This window comes from Rhinolophus sinicus, chromosome 2 (assembly GCF_057876585.1).
Source record: "Rhinolophus sinicus isolate RSI-liver-muscle chromosome 2, RSI-T2T, whole genome shotgun sequence".
NCBI classification, from domain to species: Eukaryota; Metazoa; Chordata; class Mammalia; order Chiroptera; family Rhinolophidae; genus Rhinolophus; species Rhinolophus sinicus.
In genome coordinates, this window is record NC_142502.1 from 121,832,922 (window position 1) to 121,857,407 (window position 24,486).

Genomic DNA, 24,486 nt, shown 5'->3' on the forward strand with positions numbered 1-24,486 from the left:
ACAAACAATAAGAAGATATAAAAGAGAAATATAAGAAAACAAGTAATTGGAGAGTCCTGTTATGTTTCTATTAGGTTGGTGCAATAGTAATTCAGTTTTTGTAATTAGTTTTAACCTTTTAAACTGCAATTACTTTTGCACCAACCTAATAGAAGAGAAGACTCAATAATAAAAATCCTAATGATTTTTCTTTTGGACTTTAACAAAATAATTCTAAAATTAAATTGAAGAATAAAATAAAAATAGCAAAACTAACTTTTTAAAAAATTTATTGGGGTGACAATTGTTAGTAAAATTATACAGATTTCAGGTGTACAATTCTGTATTACATCATCTATAAATCCCATTGTGTGTTCACCACCCAGAGTCAGTTCTCCTTCCATCACCATATATTTAAAACTAAGTTTTTATTGAGTGCTCATGTGTGTTAGTCATTGGTTCCACCCATCATAATAATCATCATCATTGTAACAAACTTTTAGGTAGGGACTATTATTATCCCCAATTTCCAGATAAGGAAACTGGGTCATGGAGTAGTGAATAAATTTGCTGAGTCACCCTGCTGGTCATTGGGGAGCTGAGAAGTGACTCCTGTACTATGAAAATGAAGCCTGTACTATTACTCAATATCTGTCATGCTTCTTACTTTCCAGAAATACTTGGGGGAAATGTGAAAAACAGTAAGAGATTAGGAGAATGGGTGATTTATCCTTCTAAATATGCTCTCTTGGATCAACTGTTGCCTAATAAAGTTTCAGTAATTAAAACAATATGAAACAGTCATAAGAGGAGACAGACTGCTTGATGAAACAGAATAGGAAATCTAGAAACTGATCTAAACATTCATAAGAATTTATCACAAGATGATAAAAAAACCCAGCATATCAAATCTGGGGGAAAGAATAGGTTTCAAATAAATGGTGTTAAGACCATTTTAAATGTGTTTAAGTATTATAAAAATTTTAATATAGGCATTACAACATATATTAAAGCAATTGAAAAATAAAGTTCAATTGACAAAAAAATTAAATTTCAAATGGATTAGAGGATTAAAAGTTAAAAAAAAACATTAAAGGGCCGGCCCAGTGGCTCAGGTGGTTGGAGTGCTGTGCTCCTAATGTCGAGTTCGCCGGTTCGATTCCCACATAGGCTAGTGAGCTGTGCCCTCTACAGCTAACTGGAGCTGGGCTTCAGGGAGCAGCTGGAGGTTGTCATGGGCTGCAGTGGGTTGCCATGTGCTGCCATGAGTGGCCAGCAGCCATTGTGAGCGGCCGGCAGCCAGCGAGAGCTGCCAGTGAGCCGCTGTGAGCAGCCCACCGATGACCGATGACCGGCGACTGACTGCCTCAGCCAGGGGAGTGCAAGGCTCATAATACCAGCATGAGCCAGGGAGCTGTGTCCTACACAACCAGACTAGAAACAATGCTTGAACTGGAGTCCGGGGGTGGGTGGGGGGGGGCTGGAGGAGGGCGGTGAGGTGGAAGAAGGGGAAAAAAACAAATTAAAGCTATAAACAAATAGAATAAAACATTTGTTTGGTTATGAGGTGAGAGTAATATTGGTTTTTTTAAGCACAACAATAAAGGTAGAAACTATAATAGCAAAGATCAAATCAATTTCATTACATCTGAGTATACTGTAAACAGTAAGCAATAGTCTGAAGAATTATTTGAAATATAGTACATATCTATATCTATATAGTATATATATCTTATATTCATTGTTTATATATATACTTTTATAAAAATTTAATTTATAAATCAATAACAGAAAAAATAACCTAAGTTTTTAAAATAAGCAAATGGTATGAACAGGCAATTCGAAAGAGAAGGTATAGAAATTTTCGATAAGCTAATCAAAAATATTATGCATCAAAATTAATCAATAAATACAAATTAGAATCAATAACATTATCATTTTTACTTTCAAATTTGTAAAAACAAGCTTTACAAAATTATAATATCCAATACTGGCAAAAAGTGTAAAGGGCAATTTGGAAATTTGAATCAAAATACCCTTAACTTGGTAATTGCTCTTCAGTTAATATAGTTAAGGAAATCATGGATGTTCAAAAATATTGATCTTCTCATTAACAATTTTATGGATAATAGAGAAAAAACTAAATGCAGATTAAACAATTGATTAAATAATCTATGGTACTTTAAACTAATTAAGTACTCCACAGTCACCAAAAATTATGTAGAATAATAATATTTAAAGGAATAGGAAAGGTTTTTGACACATTTTAAGTATTTAAAAGAGCAGGGTATGTGATTTCCACTTTCAGCCAAGATGAAGTAACAGGGACCAGATTTACTGCTTGCCTAAAATAACTGAAAACTGAACAAAATATATGAACCAACATCTCTCAAGATATGGACAGCAGACAATGAAAAATGAACTCAAAGATAGGAAGCAAATGATACAAGCCCTCAATTTCCCCAGCTCTCTGCCTGGAGAGTTTCTAGGGTGTGGCACTGGAGAAAGAAATGGAGCCCAAATGTCACTGTCAGTTGAGAAGTCAGAGCTGGGATTCTGTGAAGGCCAAGGTAACCAGAGTTCAGAGAGCAGAGAACCAACAAGGAGAGCACTGCATAAAGAGATCTGCAGAAGTCTGTTCAAACACTCAACCGAGTACAGATCAGCTCATGCCTGTAAGGAAATTATCTGAAGCCAAGGAAAGAAATGCCCAGAAAAGATTAGAGCGGGATAATAACCACCGCTCACGTGGGGCCAGGAATAATACCTATTCCTTCTATCCAGAATGGAAAATGATATAATTCATGAGTCATCAAATAGGCTACTTAGAAAGATTTTGTTTCAGTAGTAAATTAACCCCAGACTAAATGCAACTCTGGTTACACCTAAGAAAACTCAAAAGGAAGAATCAAAATGATCAAGCTGCTTCAGTACAACTTAATACTCATCCAAAACAAGCTGAAGGACAGTTAAAGGAATACAAAAATACGCCACACCTAGGAAGTTAAAATTCACATTGTCTGGCATTCAATCAAAAATTATCAAACATATTTTACAACATTATTGATTATATTCCCCAAACTGTCTTTCATATCCCTGTGGAATGTCAACTATAATTTTATATATATATATATATTCACAGAATGTGGAGTACAGCATAGGGAATAGAGTCAATGGAATTGTTACAGTTATATACGATGTCAGAGGGGTAGTAGATTGGGGAAGGGGGTTATCACTTTGTGAGGGGTATAAATGTCTACACCTGAAACTAATAAAAAAAATTATCGAGCATGCAAAGGAGGTGGAAAACAGTACTCTTAATAAAAATAAAAGTCGATCAATTAAAACTAACCCAGAATTGACATAGATGATAGAATTAATAGAAAAAAACATTAAAACAGCTATTATATTCAGATTCCTTATGTTCAGAAAGCTACATAAAATATCTAATGTGCTAAGCAGAGACATAGTAGATATGAAAAAGACCCAAAGAGAAGTCCTAGGTAAAACTAAAATATTTCAGATGAAAAATGCATCGTGTGGGTATCAAGACTATACAAAATGAAACACATTAGTATCAGACAAAGTAGATTTTAGAGCAAAAAAATATTACCAGGAATAAAGGAGATCATTTCATAATGATAAAGGAGTCAATTTATCAAGAACATATAACAACCTTAGATGTTTATACTTCTGACAATGAAGCTTCAAAATACATGAAAGAAAAATTGATAAAAGTTCAAGGAAAAATAGAGAAATCTTGAATTAGTCATAGATTTCAATATCCTCATTCCAATAATTGATAGAACAAATAGACAGAATATCAGTAAGGACATAGAAAACTTGAAAATCATTGCCAATCAATTTAATCCAGCTGATATTTACAGAACTCTCCATAGCAGCAGAATTCTTCTCAATGAACTTGGATCATTTACTATGACAGACCATATTCCAGTCCCTTAAACAAGACTCAATACATTTAAAATTGTTGAAGGCATACAAAGAAAGTATGGAATTAAATCAGAAATTGACTACAGAAAGATATCTAGAAAACCCTCAATAATTTAGAAACTAAATAGCACACTTCTAAATAACCCATAGGTCAAAGAAGAAATCAAGTGAGAAATTAAAAAGTATTATGAACTGAATGGAAGTAAAAACACAACATATCAGAATTTGGGAGATGCCGCTAAAGTAGTCTTAGAGGAACATTTACAACACTTAATAATGCCTCTATTAGAAAACAGTAAAGGCCACAAATCAATATTCTTAGCTACCAACTTAAGAAACTAGAAAAAGAAAAGCAAAGGAAACTCAAAGTAAGCAGAAGAAAGGAAATAATATAAATCAATGTAGAAAACACAGAAAAACAATAGAGAAAAATCAGTAAAAGCAAAATCTGGTTTGTTGAGAAGATGAACAAAGTTGATAAATCTCTAACTACACTGGGGAAAAAAGACACAAAAGAAAGAAGACACAAAAACAAATATTAGGAACAAGAGAGATGACACCATTAGTTTCTACAGATATTTAAAAAATAATAGGAAATACTATGAATAATAAAAAGGAATGGCATAATGATATATGCAACAACATGAATGAATTTGAAAATAATTATGCTGGATGAAAGGACACAGAGAAGAGAGTACATGCTGTATGATTCCATTTATATCAAATTCTAGAAAATGAACACTAATTTATTATGACTGAGAAAATATCAGTGGATACCTGGAGAAGCAAGAAGGAGGGAATTCAAAGGGATATATGGAAACATTGGGGGTTAATGAATATGTCCGTTATTTTGATTGAGATGATGGTTTGACAGGTTTGTACCTTGTCAAAACTTATCACATTGTACAATTTAAATATATGCAATTTATTATATGTCAATACCTCAATAAACCTGTAAAAAAACAAACAGGTTTCAAATGGAATATAAGTTATGATCTCAATTTATAATCATCAACACACACCCCCACAAGTATGTATATGCACACACACACACACACACACACACACACACACACACATACACATGCACACAAAGTTCTAGGAAACAACTCCAGAATATCAGCAATGGTTATCTGCATGAGTAGTACTGAGAATGATTTTTGTTTCATTTTTTTGCCCTTCTGAATTTCCTACTTCCCTATAATGAAATATGTTATTTGTGAACATATGTTGTAATAAATACATTTTTTTACTTTAATTTGTTAACATTTATATTTTTTATATTATGTCTACACGATCATGTTGATGAACACTCCAGTCTGGGAAAATAAACTGCTATTACTGCAAAGGGCAGACTCTAGAATATATAAAAAAAACCAAATTTGTGCTGCTCAAAAGTCAAGGCTATAGCCCTAGGGCAAGGATATCACAAAAGTGCAAAGGTGATACCCTAAAGCAAAAGATAACCTTCAGGTACCCTTATTTACATCAGGAGCATTCCTCTTTCCTGCACACACACACACACACACACACACACACACACACACACACAATTTGTAAAGACCTTGGCCAGGTTCTGAATTTTAGCTCCAAGATTTGCATGGTGCACAGAAGGACATGTTTCAGATAAATGTAAGTGGTAATTCAACACTTCTAATTCCAGGTAAAATGACATCTAACCTAATTCAGGCAAAGAATCCCCTTATTTTAAAGACTCAAGGAAATGAATTATGGCATAATGTATGCCTCAGTAACGGCATGTGAGATATAATGTCCCTCATTGTGGAAAACCCTTCTGTAACCTTCTGTAATCATTTATAAGCATTTCACAATCTCTGTTTTTCAGTTTCCTAGTGTAATTTAAACCTGATTGCCAGTGGTCAATCACCTCTATTCCAGGTTGTCCAAGCCCACTTTGGCCAAGACCATGGAAGACCATGGATCTTATTTATTCAATCAGTGCTAAGATGACCGTTGAGAAAATATGCAAAGAAGATAATTATTTGTCATACACCTTTTATTTATTTACCCAAGAAACATTTATTATGCATATTCTGTATTCCAAGTCACCTGGCAAAAGAATAAGATGAAATAACAAACAATTCCCGTCTTCATGAAGACACGATAACCATGATAAAATGCATAAGAAAGCATCAAGGAAAATATGTACCTATCACCACATAAAATTTTTAAATTTTTATGTCACCAAAACCTCTGGGATGAAAGCTTTTACCATTTCTCGTCTACGATCTAAATAAATAAATAAATCCTTAAACAAAGTAAAAGGCAAATGAAAACTGGAAGAAAAATAAAAGGTTCATTGTATGTGTCGGTCTTTAATATCCTTAAGAGGCCTAACGAGTCAGTAAGAAAAATGATTTTGTAAAAAAATCTACAAACCTGACAATTTACAAAAGAAAAATGCAAATGATCCATAAGTGCATATAAATGTTTTGAGCCATCACTTGAAAAAGGCATTTTAAAAAATTACTGTATTTTTTATTTACCAAATTGGTCAAGATCAGAAAAACTTCATGTTCAACTCCCGAATAAAGGAGTTAATTTTCCAGGACCCACAGTGGATTGGAGGATCAAATCAGAGAGAAAGCTTCTTTCCTTCACCAAGGCCCCCAGCAGCCCAGCGACATAAGCTAAGAGAGCTTCGGAGTTTTTCAAAGGTCACTGGTTTTATACTTGGCATTAAAAGACCAACTGTGATAATGAAATAAGAGATTTTAAACACTGTTTCAAAAAGCCTGCCAAAAAAAGACAATGTTGCAGTTTTAGAAACTCAGCTAAAGGGTCATCAGATAACCTTCTTGGTAAAAGGGATTTTATCAGCTAGCGTTGGCTCAAAATACTCAGTAGAAATCAATGTAGAGAAAACCGAATAGAAATTCTGAACAATATATAATCTAAAGAATATATACACCCAAGTCCCTTATTTGGCAACGAAGACCAGCGATGCTATAGACTGTCCAAGTCAACAGTTAATTTGTAATAAATTCAAGGACAGACCCACAGTGCTACTGAGCCAGAACTCTTCACTCAAAGTACTTAACTCATATCTCATGCTCTCCCTTTGTTCCCTAGGACCACTGCTGCACCCAAGAACCTTCTAACCATCTAACCTAGAGGAAGTCACCTAAATTGTCATATAAGTCACAGATGTCTCATCTGTAACAAAGGGCTAGTACCAAGTTGTTAGATGATCTAAATAAGATAATAATGTGGAAAAAGCTAGCACGCTGTCTGGCAATAGTAGACCCTTAATAACTGTTGATTTCCTTTCCAAACATAAAGACATTATTCCCAAATGTCTATATACTAGACATTTTGACATAGATTATACTAGGTAAGGTAGTAATTATATGTACTTCCTCCACAGGAGCAATAAGAAAAATTTGTAGATTTGAACCATACTTCATGATGAAAATTCATCTAGAGGGGTTTATTTTAAGGAAGAAATCACTTCTCGGTGTCCTCTCCAATCACACAGCACATGGATAGCACCCCTTGCCTAAATATAGGATAATTCCTGCTTCACAAGCTATGCCTTTATCCTGGTATTTAAACAGCAGCAGAATAAAATTTTAAACTTAGTATTTCTATAGAGAGGTGTTATATTATCTATGTAAGAAATACCAAGTTTCTTGGATAACCGTATGACAAGCATCTAGTTTCTATATCAAGTTTGGCAGAAACATCCTCTAGATGGGCCATGATTGTGACACCAGTGGTGAACCAGTTCCAACCGTGAGGATGAGGACCACACCACAGGAAACAATGAGCTAGAAGGAATCCAGGATTCAGATTGACTTCATGAAGCAGAGCCGTTTATCACCGCCAGAGACCCTGGTTACCCATGCATTGTTACGTGAGAGAGACATAAATGTGTGTCTTGTTTGAGCCACTCTATTTTTGGTCTCTTTTTTCTACACTGACTAATGCAAAACACATCGTGTACACAGAGTGACTAAACAATGTTGGGCATGACTAACAACTTTAAAACAGAACTTGCCTAGGGAATGTTCATAGTCTCTTCCACAGTCAGGCATGGTGACTGTGCATGGGACTGTTGGTGGGAATGCAGACTGGTGCAGCCGTTATGGAAGGCAGTGTGGAGGTTCCCCAAAAAATTACGAATAGAATTGCCATATGACCCAGCAATCCCTCTCCTGGGTATCTACCCAAAAAATCTGAAAACATTTATCCATAAAGACACGTGTGCTCCAATGTTCATTGCAGCTTTGTTTACGGTGGCCAAGACATGGAAACAACCAAAGCTTAGAAATACTAAGTTTGATAGATGATTGGATAAAGAAGATGTGGTATATACACACTATAGAATATTATTCTGCCATATGAAAAGATGAAATAGTGCCATTTATAACAACATGGATGGATCTTGAGATTATTATGCTAAGCGAAATAAATCAGACAAAGTAGAGAACCATATGATTTCACTGATATGTGGTATATAAAAATGAAAGCAACAAAGGAACAAGAAAAACAAAGGAAGAAACAAAAACTCATAGGCACAGACAATAGCTTAGTGGTTACCAGAGGGTAAGGGGGGAAGGGGATGGTAGATAAGGATAAAAGGGATCAAATATATGGTGATGGAAGGAGAACTGACTCTGGGTGGTGAACACATAATGTTACATATAGATGATACATCACAGAATTGTACACCTGAAAGCTATGTAACTTTACTAACCACTGTCACCCCAATAAGCTTTAATTAAAAAAAAAAAAAAAAGTAAAGCTGAGGACAGAGATAAACCAGATGATCATAACAGGGAATTAAAAATCTCCGATGTGTCCGTCAGTCTATTCCTTTCCAACTAGTTTTCTCAACACCTGGTATTTACCAGAATCTCTGCTAGATGACTTTACAGATAATCTCATTTAATACTCACCACAAAAGCCTGAATGCTTCCTTGGTTTGTAACACACTGAACATCACTGTGCAAGAGAGGCTGCTTTCCTCATTTCGCTTGCTTTGGGCATCTTGACTCTAACATGTGAATATCTATATGACCAGACTAAGTATCTTTATGTAGCAGTTAGGGCTTCTCGAACTCAGTACATCATGCAGAATTTAAATGGATTTGTTAAATGTTTAAACACACATGATGAAATGAGAAGTACATAAAATTTATTTTGCATATTTCTATACAAACAATTTGTCAGTAGAATAACGTTGGAATTTTTTTTTACCAAACATCAAAGCAAATCCATGAGGCATATCCTTAAGTAACCGGGTCATGTTTTAATATCCATTAAGAGTTTTAAATTGAAGCTGTCCTACTTCAGGCACATTATGAGAACACAGGGTTCTCTGGAAAAGACAAGAATGCTGAGAAAAACAGAAGGCAGCAGGACAAGAGGAAGACCTGATATGAGACGGATGGACTCCATAAAGGAAGCCAAAGGCTGAGTCTCCAGGAGCTGAGCAGGGCTGTTGGGGTCAGGACACTGTGGACGTCACTCATTCACAGGGTCACCAGGAGTCGCAGCTGACTCTTTAGTATAAAACACACACACACACACACACACACACACACACACACACACACACACACACTTTGAGGTGGTAACAATGAAGGACTCACGTTGAACTCAATGGTATTTAGACCTGGGCAGGAAGATAGATACACATTTACATAACAAGAATCAAGACCATAGTCTAATTTTCTGTGTCTGTAAAGAATCTGAATATTTGAAATTATGTACTTATAATGACTAAAAAATTGACCTATTGGAATGACAGTCCTATAACTTTATTTTAAAAGGTATAATTGATTTAGACTTGCAATTTTAAGTGGACTCCTTACTAAGTTGATAGATAGCATTTACATTTATGTGTAGCATTGGAACGTCTAAAGGAATTTAAATATATAAGAACTAATTCATTTGGAGGGAAGATTTTAGTTCAAGTATTTTAGCAGGAAAATAAAATATATTAAATTTATAAATGCAGTTTAAAAATACATGAAGATATTTATTTAGTTTGCTAAATTTGCAAATGGGATAATCTAATGATAAAGTTTATTAAAATGTGCTAGGTTTATAAATGACTTAAAGGGTTTTTCAGCTGAACTTTCATTCATAATAAACGAAACTTTTGAATTTCTAACTTTGATAAATTGAATATTAGCTTTAAAACCAAAATAAATGCATGAATAGTTTTTTTCTGCCCATAAAACTGCCCTCAAAGACACTTTTTAAAAATCTAACAGAGCAGTAAAGGACATACATAGGGTTTGGCTTTCCGCCCCAATTGCCATCACATGGAGATAAGCCTAAGTCACCAGTATGTACCAGTGGGTCTGCTCTGCCTGCCCTGACAGCTCAGCAATGACCCCTGTTCCTTTAAAGCAACTGCTACCCCTCCCATCGCAGAATCTTTTATTGTTGATCCTGGGGAAAGTACCTGCACTGTATTTCTGAGTAGATACTCTTTCTGTTCAGATCACCAGAATCTGCTTTGACAATATGTTCCCCAAGGGTTCCAAAAAAGAGGGATTTGAAAGCTCTATTAACAAGAAGTGCATCTTTCTGATGGTATCAAAGCTGGAAATGTGCAGCACATGACAGTTGCATATCACACTCCCCATGTACCTACTTGTCCTAAGAAGAAGTTCATCTGTTCACAGCCACCCAGCTTGGAAATTCTCCACCAGACATCTGGTGGGTGACATGGCCTCACCCCAACCCTCTTTCCTGAAATGAATTACTCTTGACTCACTTCCTTTCTGTTTCTCCTCTTCCCACATTCTTTCCTTTGTGCATATTTTTCTCCTTTCTTCCCTCCTGATGTCTTTAGTATCCCTTCTCTCCACTCCCACACCAAAACCAACTGCATTGCTTGGCTTTGTTTGTTCAAGTTCAAATTATACTTCTCTATTCAGCAGATGATGAAAACTGCTGTTACTGCTCCAACTCAAGATATATGTTTCCTAATAGAAACACACATGAAACCAGATATCTGCTACAAATTTAACTGAATAGTTACAAACACTGGAAATATCTCCGTTAAGCAGGAAAGTTAGAAGTGGTGGCCCATAGGCCATGCTGATGGAGGACAAGTCTGAAGAAGGCTTAACAAGTTAAGCTATAAAGTCATGGGCAGCTATGAAGCACCAGGAAGATTCAGTGCTAAAATGAGAGGACATGTGTTTCGGTCCTAGCTCTGCCACTTTCTTGAGCAAAGCAGGCTTTCTGAACCTAAATATGGGAAGTAACAATAGCAATGTTACTTACAGGATAGTTGGAGGGGTGGAGTGAGATCCTATTGGGAGAGCACTTTATAAAATGACAGAGTTCTACAGTCATAAGCTGTGGCTTATCTCATTGATCTATTATCTGGCCTGGGTGTGATTTAGGAGAGTTCTAAATCCACAAAGGACGTTGCTTTTTATTCCTCTGCCATGTGATGTGATTTGGGTGGACCTGGGAAGACACCCCATCGCCCCCACTAAAATGTCATAACTTTAAGTGTGTGTTCCTGCTGAAATGTAGCTAAATATGGGAGGCTGAACAGAATTATTTCCTATTAGTCACTCACATTTTAGTATGAATCAGTTTGGATTTCTTTTCCTGCCTCACATATAGGTGAGAGGGGTTTTATCTGAAATGGGTTCCTAGAGAAGTAGTTCTCAGTGGGTGATTCCCAGATCAAATTAACCAGCGTTACCTAGGTTAATTTGCCTGTAAAAAGATCCCTGGCAAACTAGTACTCCACAACCTTGCCTCAAGCCTGTCTTATACTTGTATTTCTAGGGTGAGAACAATCCTGTCAGATACAAATGAAAATCATGCCCCTAGGAGGCTTCAGACATTCAAACTGCATGTTAATTTGTAAGAAAGCACTGAGGCTAAACTTCCTCTGTTCAAAACTCCTCAGCCTTTCTACCATGCTGCCTGACTGGGAAGTGCAGTCATTTTCTCCCACTGGAGTGGCGGTTCCGTGAAGTCTTGGATCCATGGGTACTATAGACACAAGAGACTTCTACTTCTGGCAAGTGTCAGCTCGCACAGCAACTTGGTGCCCTAGACCCTCCAGAGAGTTCTCCCCGAGCAAAGCTAATCACCAGCGAATGGAGGCCCCTTTCCCTGACTCTGGAGCCAAGGTTTCCCTTTGCTCTCTATGGGCCTTCAAGGACGTACTCCCTGCAGGTCGGGCGTAGAGTTGGTTTCAGGAATTGGTTTCAGAATTGCTTTTTTGTTAATGATTGGCCCTCCGCTCATAAGGTGTTTCCTGCCTCCGTCCCTCTGAGATAAGGGTGAGTGTGGAGGCCCTGTGCTGGCCGATCCACTTCTCTTGCTTCCATCTTTGTGGCATTTAATTTCCATCTGTCAGTTCCCACACTTTGAACAATGCCCATCTCCACCCTGCCTCAGACACACTTAGGCAGAGGCATAGTCGGAACCAATCTGGAAATGATCGTCCTTGGAATTAAAACTGTATTGTGGAAATCTCTCTGCTGACCACTTCCTTCTAGCCTGGTACCTGTCTTATCCACTCTTCCTAAAGCTGCTTTGTCCTGACTTAGCCATTCCCTTCCTCAGTGCATTCCTGTTCACACGGGCCATTTGTCACCTCTCCTTCCTTCCTAACCAGCCCTCACTGTGCTTCTCATTCTTTCATTCCCCTCTACTGGTTTCCTCGTCAGAGTCTCTCACGTGACTACACTACACTTCTCTAACATGCCGCCAGTATGCACCACACTTTCACCAGTCTCTACAGACCAGCTTGTCTCCTCTTTTACTATTATGTATTCCCCTGAACTTTTCCTCAACTGAAGATCTCTTTATCCTCATCCATTTTTTTCTTCTTCTTCCCTGCTGGTGTTAGAGAAGAAAAATTTCTCTCAGTCCATCCTGTTCTCATCTCTTCAAAATCTTATGTCACCTGTCACTTGCTCTTTCCTTTATTAGACTGCTCCTCTCCGTCTAAGGCCTATCGCAGTCTTCCCTACTCCAAGGAAAAAAGCTAGAACAAAGAAGAATGTTCCTCAGACTCACCACTCCCTGATATGTGCACTAGGCTGTGTACAGGAGGAAAAAAACATTTTCCCTCTACCCTTCTAGGTTCTTAGCTGAGGACCAGCTAAGAGCCCACCCACCCCCAGTAATAAAAAGATTAACAGGAGAAAACAAATTTAATTTCATACACATGGGTTCTCCACAAAGACAGGAGACTCAAAGGTAGGCAGGCAATTGAGGTTTATGTACCATCCAGAGATAAGGAAAGGGATCAAGGTCTGGGGCTTCAAAAGGGAGGACAATTCACAGGGAGGTAAGAGGAGCAAGTGTTTGGTAAACAAATGTTTGCCCTGGCGTGCAGATTAATCTTTCAGATATAAAGAGTTACCTCTGGTGATAGCTCTCTTCCTGGTACAGGCCCCCTTTCTAATTCACTTTAGGCAGTTAAGGGGGAGTTAAAAGCTTTTCTTGATTCTTCTGGGTCTTGAGTGCCTTCAGATCAAAATAACCCACATGCCAAAGAGGCATATTTTAGGTAGCATATTCTGCACCCCATCACTTGCTTTCTCAACTTCACCAAAGAAAGCAGTCCCTATATTCATTGTTTCCACCTTGTTATGACCCACTTACTGCTTAACCCTGAAATCCAGTTACCCTGCATGCCATTCTCTCAAAATTGTTCTCAGTGAAGATTGTAACATGCTAAACACAAAAGCCTGTGGGCTCTTCTCAGTATCAACCCTCCTTAATCCACCTTTACACGTCGTCCTTTGGACCTCCCTTTCCATGCCTTTTCCAGGCACCCTGGACTCTGAGAACAGTAACAGAAGATGTTGTTTCCGCGTTGCCATGATGTGGCAGGTACTGTCACATTTGAACAGGTACAGACTATTTGACTCTAATCTTCATGACAACCCAGGGAAGGAGCTATTATTTTCCCATTTTATAAGTGAGGTAACTGAGGCTTGGGGAGATGATATAACTGAGGCTTGGGGAGATGGCTGAGGGCACACAGAGATGCAAACCCTCATTAATATGACAACAGCACCCATGCTTTGAACCATCAGACGAGAGCACCAAGTCAAGTTGCTACTTTCTTCTATCTCTCCTGCACCCTCACTGACTTCTCTCCCCAGCTTTCACTCCCGCTTCCTACCTCTAAAGGTAGAAGGTCTTTGTTTTTATTATTGGCCCCGTGGAACCCTGATTCCACACACAGGAATCCTGTCCCTTGCTCCCATGTCCAAGCAGGTGACAAACCTTACTGATGCCAACAACACAGACATCTGATGTCCTCAGATGGCCTTCTCTCACTTTCCACTGCCAACATCCTATGCAGGCACTCATCAGCCGTAACCTGGACCATTTCAGTGGCCTCCTCTCCCTTCCTTTGGGTACTTTTTTTTTGCATACACACTCATTTCTTTGGGAAAAAAAGAGATAATGGTACTTCTTCCCCTTCCCCCAATATTACACTGTGTTATTACACTGGCTAGAATAATATAATATTAAATAGAAATGGAAGGAACATCTCACTTGTTCCATAAGGAAGCATAATTGATCTGTGACTTGCAGGATGAATTGCCTTTAATAAGTTGAAGAGAGGAGAAAAAAGCATTGCGGGTAAAGGAACTGTGTAAAGTACCACAGCAGGAGGAACACAGAAAATACAGAGAAAGGAAAGAAGGGTACTACGGCTGGCCAATAGAAAGCAAAGGTTGTGTGCGACATGACAGTGGAGATTCCTTGTCCTGTCCTCCAAATAATATTAAAAATGTTGTTCTTTGGCTTAAGAGCAGTGGGACGTAACTGAAGAGTTTTAGTTTGGGAGTCTACTCTGGTGCTGCCGTGTTAAGGATGAATTAGAAATGTACATATCGTAGTTAATATAAGAAAGGACTTTTGCTCAATTTCTTTGTCAAAAAATTTAAGTACTAACAGGAGATGACTAAAATTTTCATATTAGCTAACAGTTTTGAAAGCTTCCTATATGTCAAGTATTGTCCTAAGAAGCTCTTTATACTTGAAAATTTCATTATTGTGGGGACAGAGCCCCAGAGAGCAGTTTCCAGGCTCTCGGCCTCACATGGAAAGGTGTTGGCTCAGGTAATGGCCGTCAGCTGTGGCTAGTTGGCCATCAGCTGTAATCCTTGAGCCATTGGCCACTAATATAACTGCCACAGCTGCGTTGGCGAGTCGAGGAGAATTATCGGTCAGTTGGCAGAAAAGCGGACAGCAGGTCGCACGTCATGTGAATCCAGCCTTCAGTAAGACCATAGTGGTGTGACTCCCCTACCTATGGCTCCGTGGGTGTTCCTTTTTGGCCTCACCATATCCTGCGTTCTTATGTGGGGAGCGGGAGCTGAGACCCCGCAAGTCGCCCCGCACAACAATTATATAACCCTATGACGTAGATAGTATGCCACCACCATTATAGGCTTAAAATAAAAGCCTAGTAAATTCTTTGTGAGTTATAATCCAGTGTCCTAATCACCAGAACCTGTGAATATGTTACATTGCATGACAAAGAGGAATTAGGATTGCAGATGGAATTAAGGTTGCTAAACAGCTGACTTTAAAATAGGGAGAGGACCACGGCTTATCCAGGTGGGACCAATGTAATCACAAGAGTTCTTAAGAGGGAAAGAGGAAGGCAGCAGAGAACCAGAGAGATGGCAGCATAAAAAGAATTCAGTCTACTATTGCTGGCTTTCAAGACAGAGTAAGTGGCCACAAACCATGGAAAGTGGGTGGCCTGTATGTAAAAGAAGTATGTCAATAAATTCTTCCCTAGACCCTCCAGAAGGAACACAGCCCTGCCAACATCTTGATTTTAGTCTGTGAGACCCATTTTGGACTTCCCAACCACACGTCTGTAAGATTATAAATTTATGTTGTTTTAAGCTAAAAAAAAGAAAAGAAAAAAGTCATGTGCAGAGACAAATGGGATATGTCAGTGTTACAGTTACTATTGCTGCATAACAAATTGTCCCAAATTAATGAACTTAGAGCAACATTTTTATCATGCTGACTGATTTAATGCTTTTGGGGGATGGAAGGTGAAGAAGTAGAAAGGGGTGGAAGACAGAGGGAGAAAGGACACGGCTTGCTGCTTCTCTACAGTGTCTGGGGCCTCCGCTGGGAAGACTCAAAAACTGGGGTACATTGACAGCCAGAGGATGGAATCATCTAAAAGGCTTGCTCACTCACTTTCTGGGCACTGGCGGAGGAAACACAAAGACAAGAACTGCCAACCAAAAATGCCCATAGGTGGCCTCTGCATGTCCCTTGGTTTCATGACTGCGTGGTGATGTCAGCATCTCAGGGCTCCAGCATGAGAGTTCCAGAAGCAAGGTAAAGCTACATTGCCTTTTATGACCCAGCTGCAAAGTCACACAGTGCTGCTTTAATAATGCTCAATCGGGCAGTGTAGTTCCAAATGCAACCAGATTGAAGGGGCTGGAACACATACCTCACTTCTCCATGGGAGACATGTCAAAGAACACAAGGGCACATTGAAAACAGAAAAGTCGATAACAAGGTTATCTCAATAGAGATGGTGATGGCTGCGTATAGCTTGAACTAAGGTTGTGATAGTAGAGGTGGAGAAAAGATAGTTAAGAGGTAAAATCACCCACCCAATTCTGACGGGGTGACAGAATTGATCTGAGGGAAAAGGAGAAGTTTCCAGATTATGTAACAGAATGTCATGTATGAAGCTATAGAACAGAAGAAGATCAGGGTTTATTTGTTTTGTGTTGTGGGGAAGATAATTTGAATTTGGTTTTGGAAATGTGGAGTTGGGAGAGACTTTGAGACATTTGAGTGAAACTCAAGTAGGCAGCTGACTCTCCAGACTCAAAAGAGAAACTGAGTCTGGATATATAAACTTGGGAGTTGTTATTATTTAAGGGGTCATTTAAACCATAGATGTAGATGGGGTCCGAGAGAGACTACACTGTGAGAAGAAAAGGGGGATGGGCATAAAGCTTTGGAAACCTTAAACATTTAACAGCCATGGAAAGGAAAGGAGGCTTAAGGTACCTGAAAGAGCAGTCAAAGAGTTAACAGAAAATCAAGATGACTTGCTCTTTAAAATCTCCAAAAAGAGAGGAGTCAACAGTGTCCAATGCTGAGAGGCGAGGTGAGAAGGTGTTTGAGGATCTAGTACTGCAGGGAGGTAATAATTGCCTGTCATGACATTTGTTTCCACAGAATTGTGGGAGCGCAGTGGAAAATGGAAAGAAGTGTGTCTGAAAGCAAGGTAGAAAGAGACCAAAGGCCTTCATTCACAGTCACCAATGACCTCAAAATCCAGTGAGCAATCTGTCAGATTTTCTCTCTTCTGCTGATGATGCCGCAATGGACACTTTTAGTCAGCCTGCCTCTATAATCTCTCTTTACTAAAGACAGTAACTCTGTGTTTACATTCAATGTTTCTCAGCAACAATATACTGCACAGAAAACTCCTTTCTGTGTTTCTTTTGCTGTCTTCCTCTACCTACCATCTACCTGTGGTCATCTGTCCTGACACAGAGCCCCTGCTTTCTCCATCCAAGCTCTCCTTTTCACAGCCTTGCTGTCCCCGCTTGTGGTTGCACTTACCTTGTGATTTCAGATCTGCTAGACACATCTCCACCTCAGATGTTTCTTCCTCTGTCCAAGCTTTTCTTTATGGCTTTTTTGAAGGCCAGTGCAGATGAGTTTCTTGCTGAAGTAAACAATTTACCACATCCAAAGTTAAATCATTCCTATAATCTTTCTGTGTCTTTTTCCTTTCCTGTTTCTAGTTCCTTATCTCAAATTCTGATGTAATCATCTACTTCCTGCCACCTCCCTGCTCCCTGAACTCATCCTCACCCTCTGGTCTCTCATACACACACACATCTAGGGCAGTCTCCTGCATTCTTGTGGATTTCCATTAATCCCCACCTGCAGAGCAATAACCCAGGTCCAATGTCACATGTGTACGGCTCTAACAGTCACACATCAGGTTCCCTGATAGTATTTCCTCAAAGTCATCATCTTAACATATTATACTGTAATGTTTTTGGCTGCTATTAGTAGAAAGAGGAAGACCAAAAAAAATTAAGAATGACTAATAGATGCCAACATGTCAAGTCTGATCCTTTGGCAGTGGTAGCCTAGAGTAATATGCTGAGAAGGACTCTGAAACTCAGTCCAGACTTGGCGCAAGAGTTCCCTAATCAACCAGTGCTATTTGCTCTGTTAGGCGACAGGGCTAACTGCCCAAGTTGCAGGTCAAGTGCAATCCTTGGTAAAAGCATTGGACTGCATATATAAGTAGGCCTCTATTTTAATCCCAATGAAACTGTTGGGATAGTCTATACAAATTCCAAAAATTCTATGAGATATGATTTTGCTAATTATATTAGAAGGTGATACAGTTCAACCATGCCCTTTTGCTCCTGCTAACTTATTAGTAGTATTTATACAGCCACAGTTACCTTTTAGAGAACTGTTTGTTACAGAGTTCTTAAAAGGAATATCTGATCCAGAATATTTTAATCTATAAATCAAGACCCACCGATACCACCTCAGTTTGTGACAAGTTACCTAGTGTCTTGCCCATGCATTCAGTGATATAAAAATGAAAATGTAGAGTCTGTCAAAAGAGGGACCACCTTGAGAAAAAATACCCTTTGAAATCCAGGAACTCTCTCAGCGGCTCCCAACACTTTTCAGCAGTTGATCTTGTTCATGAGCAAAACAGCTGAGATGAGGATCTGGGTACCACAGTTAGATGATTCTGGGAAAGGTGCTTCTGCTGACTATCATATTTGCAAACTCACTATGAATGCATGATGGATGCAAATGCACAGTGATATGACAGACCCAAATTTGGTTATAAAAACATTCCACAAAAATGTTTGAAGACTTACAGTCCAGGTTAATGATACAAACGTGCATTCTCTAATTGTACAAGAATTAACTCAATTGCTATTGCCAGTGGAGCATGGTGACTTTGGAAAAACACTGTATCACTGAAAGGATATAGTGACCTCTTTGTTTGGCTCACTGACCATTGGCTTCATTGGAATACTTTCCCTTTGCAAACTTTCAACAAATTTCCCAAAATGTTACATGAGGATTATATCAAACCCAAGTTGTCATAGTAGGTACCCAAAATAGACATACAGAAAAGTAAACATGCTATTAAAAAGAAAATCTGCCGTTTACTAAAGATGGAGACATTCGTCAATTACTTTTCTTGAAAGACAAGACTTAAAGAAGAGTGTACTGTCCTGGTTAGAAACAATAATATGAGCTAATATCTTTGATGATAGACACTCTAACAGGCGTGAGATGATGTCTCATTGTGGTTTTCATTTGTACTTTCCTGATGGCTAGTGATATGCAGCATTTTTTTCATGTACCTGTTGGCCATTTGTATGTCTTCTTTAGAAAAATCTCTCTTCAGGTCCTCTGCCCATTTTAAAATTATTGTTGTTGTTATTATTATTATCTATGAAGTTATAGGAGCTTATTATATATATGTATGTATATATGTATATATGTATGTCTATACACACACACACATATATATATATGACATTAACCCCTTATCAGATATGCAGTTTGCAAATATTTCCCCCCATTCCATAGGTTGCCTTTTCATTTTTTCAATTGCTTCTTTTGCTGTGCAGAGCTTTTTAGTTTGATGTAGTCGCACCGGGTTTTTTTGTTTGTTTGTTTGTTTGTTTTGCTTTTGTTACTTGTGTTGTTGATATGATATCCAAAAACTCCTTGCCAAGACCACTAAACCATCTGGTCCTGGGCCTTCTTTGTTGGGAGGTTTTTTGATTACTGATTTATTGTTCTTACTTGTTCTTGGTCTGTTCAGATTTTCTATTTTTTCATGATTCAGTCTCGGTAGGTTGTATATGCCTAGAAATTCATCCATTTATTCTAGGTTATCCAATTTCTTGGTGTGTAATTGTTCATACTAGTAGTCTCTTGTTATCCTTTGTATTTCTGTGTTATCAGTTGTAATGTCTCCTCCTTCATTTCTGATTTTATTTATTTGAGTCTTCTTTCTTTTTTTCTTAATCTAGCTAAAGGTTTGTCAATTTTGTTTATCTTTTCAAAAACTAGCTCTTCGTCCAACTGATCTTTATTGTTTTTCTGACCTTGATTTCACTTATCTCTGCTCTAATATTTGTTATTTCCTTTCTTCTGCTAACTTTGGACTTATTTGTTCTCTTTTTTTCTAGTTTCTTGAGATGTAAAGTTAGGTTGTTTATTTGAAGTATATATTTTTTTTCTTAACATAGGTGTTTATAGCTATGAACTTACTTCTTAGAACTGTTTTTGCTGGCATCCTTTAATTTTTGGTATGTATGTTTACGTTCTTACTTGTTTCAAGATTTTTAAAATTTCTTTGTAGATTTCTGTTTTGATCTACTGGTTGTTCAGGAGTGTGTTGTTTAATTTCCATGTATTTATGAATTTTCCTCCTGTTATTGATTTCTAGTTTCATACCATTGTGGTTGGAAACTATCCTTGATATAATTTCAGTCATCTTAAAATTGCTAAGACTTGTTTTGTGACCTACTATATGAACTACCTTGGAGAATGTTCTGCATGCACTTGAGAAGAATATGTGTTCCACTGCTGTTGGATGAAATGTTCTGTATATGTATGTCAGGTCCATTTGATCCAAAGTAGAGTTCAAGTCCAGTGTTTTCTTAAACTTTTGTCTGGATGATTTATACAGTGTTGAAAGTGGGGTATTGAAGTCCCCTACTATTATTGAATTGTCTATTTCTCCCTTCAGATCTGTTAATGTTTGCTTAATATACTTAAGTACACCAATGTTGGGTGCATATATATTTATAATTGTCATATCCTCTTGAAGAATTGATCCCTTCACCATTATGTAATGACCTTTTTTGCCTCATTACTGTTTTGACTTAAATTCTATTTTGTCTGATATAAGTATAGCTACTTATGCTCTCTTTGCTTTCCATTTGAGTGAAATATGTTTTTCTATTCATTCATTTTGTGTCCTTAAAACTAAAATGAGTTTCTTGTAGGCAGCATATAGTTGGGCCTTGTGTTTTAACCATTCAGCCACTATGGATTTGGATTGAATAATTCAATCCATTTACATTTAAATTAATTAGTGATAGGTAAGGACTTACTCTTTGTTTCCTAGCTGTTTTATATATTCTTTGTTCCTTTCTTCCTATTTTGGTATCTTTGTTTGAGAACCTATGATTTTCCACAGTGGTATGCTTTGATTCCTTTCTTCATATTTTGTGTATCTACTGTAGGTTTTTGCTTTGTTTTTACCATGAGGCTTACAAAAAACCTCTTATAGACATAACAGCCTATTTTAAGCTATAACAAATTAAATTTGATTACATACAAAAACTCAAATATATTTCATATTTTTATGTCACATTTACATGTTTATATTGTGTATCCACTAACAAATTATTATAGCTATAGCTCTTTTTAATACTTTTATCTTTTCACCTTTATAGGGTTAAGTAACACACTACTATATTAGAATATTATGAACTTGACTACATACTTTCCTTTAACAGTATGTTTTATATTTTCATTTGTTTTCATATTACTAATTAGAATCTTTCATTTCAGTTTGAAAAATTCCTTTCACGTTTCTTGTAAGGTAGGTTTAATGGTGATAAACTCCCTCAGCTTTTGTTTGTCTAGGAAAGTCTATCCTTCATTTCTGAAAGACATCTTTGCCAGTTATAATATTCTTTGTTGGCATAGTTTTTTCCTTCAGCAATTTGAATATATCATCTTGCTCTCTGCTGGCCTGCAAAGTTTCTGCTGTGAAATCCATTAACATTCTTGTGAGGAATTTTTTCTCTTCCTGCTTTAAAAATTCTCTCTTTGTCTGTGATTTTAGACAGTTTTATTATAACGTGTCATGGAGAAAATCTTTTGGGGATAAAATTGGGTTGCAGGAATCTATGAGTTTCATGAACTTGGATGTCCAAATCTCTCCCCAGATTTGGGAAGTTCTCAGATATTATTTATTTAATAAACATTCTGCCCCTTTCTTCCTCTCTACTCTTCATGGACTCCAATAATGCATATATTATTTCTCTTAATAGTATTCCATAGTTCACATAGGCTTTCTTCACTTATTTGCAAACTTTATCCTTTGTTCTCCTTTGCATAATTTCAAATGACTTATTTACTACCTCACAGGTTTTTTCTTCTGCTTGATCAAAGGCTGTGCTGATGCTCTCCACTGCATTTTTTTAAAAAATTTTATTCATTGTACTGTTTAGCTCCAGAAATTGTCTGGTTATTTTTATGATTTGTCTCTCTTTGTTAAACTTCTTATTTGTTCATGTATTTTTTCCTGATTTTGTTGAATTATCTTTCTGTGTTTTCTTGTACCTCACTGAGCTTCCTGAAAACAATTTTGAGTTCTTTATCAGGAAAATTGCAGACCTCCGTTTCTTTGGATTCTGTTGTTCCTTTGGCGGTGTCATGGTTTGTTAATTGTTAATGTGCCTGAAGTCTTGCATTGTTGTCTTCACATTTGAAGAAGTGGTCACCTCTTCCAGTCTTTACTGATTGACTTCTCAAGGGACATACCTTCTGCCAGCCCTCTTAAGGATTCCGAGACCTTCTCATACCTTCTATGGTTACACTTGCTCTACTTCGTGTTCCGCCCTAAGGGGGGAAATTCTTAAGATCGTATGCCTTCTCTCCATCCTCCAAAGCTAGTGTGGGTATTGGCAGTCTCCCACTTTCTTTCCCTTGGGTGGCACTGGATGATCAAGTTTGTGTTTTCTCCCAATCCTGCAGTCAAGCCAGCTTTCTGTGTGTGCTCACTAGCTGTTTGCACAGGATCACTCTGACCACCCTCAGGGGCATGCACAGGGAGCCAGCTATAGGGGAAAAGTTGTGTGTGGATGAGGTGCACAGAGTATTGGGGGTACCCATTGGTCAGTTGGTGGATTCTGGTGAGATGTTACCAGCAGCTCTTGGGTGGGCTTCCTGATGGAATCTACAAGTGGTCAGTAGGATCCATGTCTCTTTGATACTCTCTGAGAGCCCTGGCTGCTGTTCTCCCAGCTTCCCCCTACTCCTTAGTCATACCATACACCTCAATAATCTGGGTGAGGGGAAAAAGAAGTGGGCCTCCTGGGCAGCATCCCATTGTGGCTGGGGAAGTAAGGTGCTCAATGACATGCTCTGATTTTTCCCCATGGGAGAAATCATGGGCCAAAAAGGTCTCTCTTGGCACTGAGCCAGGCCACCCTGGGGGCGGGTGATGTAGATAAAGTGAAGCTGTTCCTCTTACCCTCTTCCATGTGTCCAATCTCAGATTCTATGTGTGTGTGTGTGTGTGTGTGTGTGTGTGTGTGTGTGTGTGTGTTAGAACTTATCTACTGCACTCACAGACTTCCACAAAAGCACTCTCATCAATCCCCCAAATCAATGTCCTTTGAGGGAAGGATGGTAGAACACTCCTGTTCTGCGATTTTGATGACATCATCCCTTAGAAGGTTCTGATATGTTCCAGTGTGATCTAGAATGAAGATGTTATGGAACTACCTTATATATGAAGGAAATGTTTGCTGTTACCAGTGCAATACATAAAAAGGGATCATTTCAATGAAAGTCAGTTACATAGGAGTAAAATTGCCTTGTAATTCAATTTGGGTGGAAGTGACAGGAATCCAGGTTGCTCAGCAACTGTAGGGACAAAGCTTCTGATTTGGAGCTAAGGATCAACTTAAAGTCAAATGATGAAGCCCATCTGTGTGAAAACAACAAAGGATGATGTTAAGTGATACACATACTCTGGAGAAAAGGGTTTTGCTCATTTCTAGTTTGATCTCAGTGGAGTTTTGAAGAGATCAAACATTCATCACTCTCTGAAAACTTCAGTTCATTAATTCTAAATTTCTAATGTTCATGAAATGTTTCAGAACTTCATGGAAATGCTACCTTTTGAAGGTCCTAGATGTTATACCCTATTTATTTAAAAATTAAGTATGTTTTTTCTGAATGTAAATTGATATACATATACTAAAAATAAATAATAAATATCATAATACATAATATAATGTATAACACATATTGTAATGTGTGATAATATCTGTAATCTCTAATATAACAAATCAAATATATACAAATGGAAAATACAAAGAAGAAATCAAAATTACCTATCACCCTACCACATGTTAACAAATGTTTGAGAAGAGCTTGATTGTGAAATCATAGTCTATGTGCCTGAGCTCAGCCTTTGCTGAAAATTAGGAGCCTGTCACCATATGTGTTCAGCCCTGAAGAGGAAGAGAGATGGTGAGACCATTGTTTGTAAAAAGCCTCCTCTTCCCTAACAGGGAGGATCTGGACATCCCCTCTGCCCCATTTACAGTGAGCTTGCCAATGGAAGCACCTCCTCATGTATGCCCATGTCAGGCTGCTGTCCTACAAGACCTCATCCCTCATTGCCCCTTCAGAATCACGGGGATCCTGACCTCCTTGAGTCCCCCATTCAGACTGAATCCTCAACCTCAACTATTAGGCCAAGGACTC

General features: G+C 37.9%; 1 protein-coding gene across 1 annotated transcript in view; it reads right to left on the minus strand.

The window, feature by feature from the left end:
• Positions 1-17,664, minus strand: part of IL33R (interleukin 33 receptor) — a 66,033-nt gene extending 48,369 nt beyond the window's left edge. The window contains exon 1 of the mRNA XM_074332458.2: positions 17,530-17,664. The gene's annotated coding sequence lies outside the window, so the exon portion shown is untranslated. The remainder of the gene's footprint in view (positions 1-17,529) is intronic.
• Positions 17,665-24,486: the final 6,822 nt, after the last annotated feature.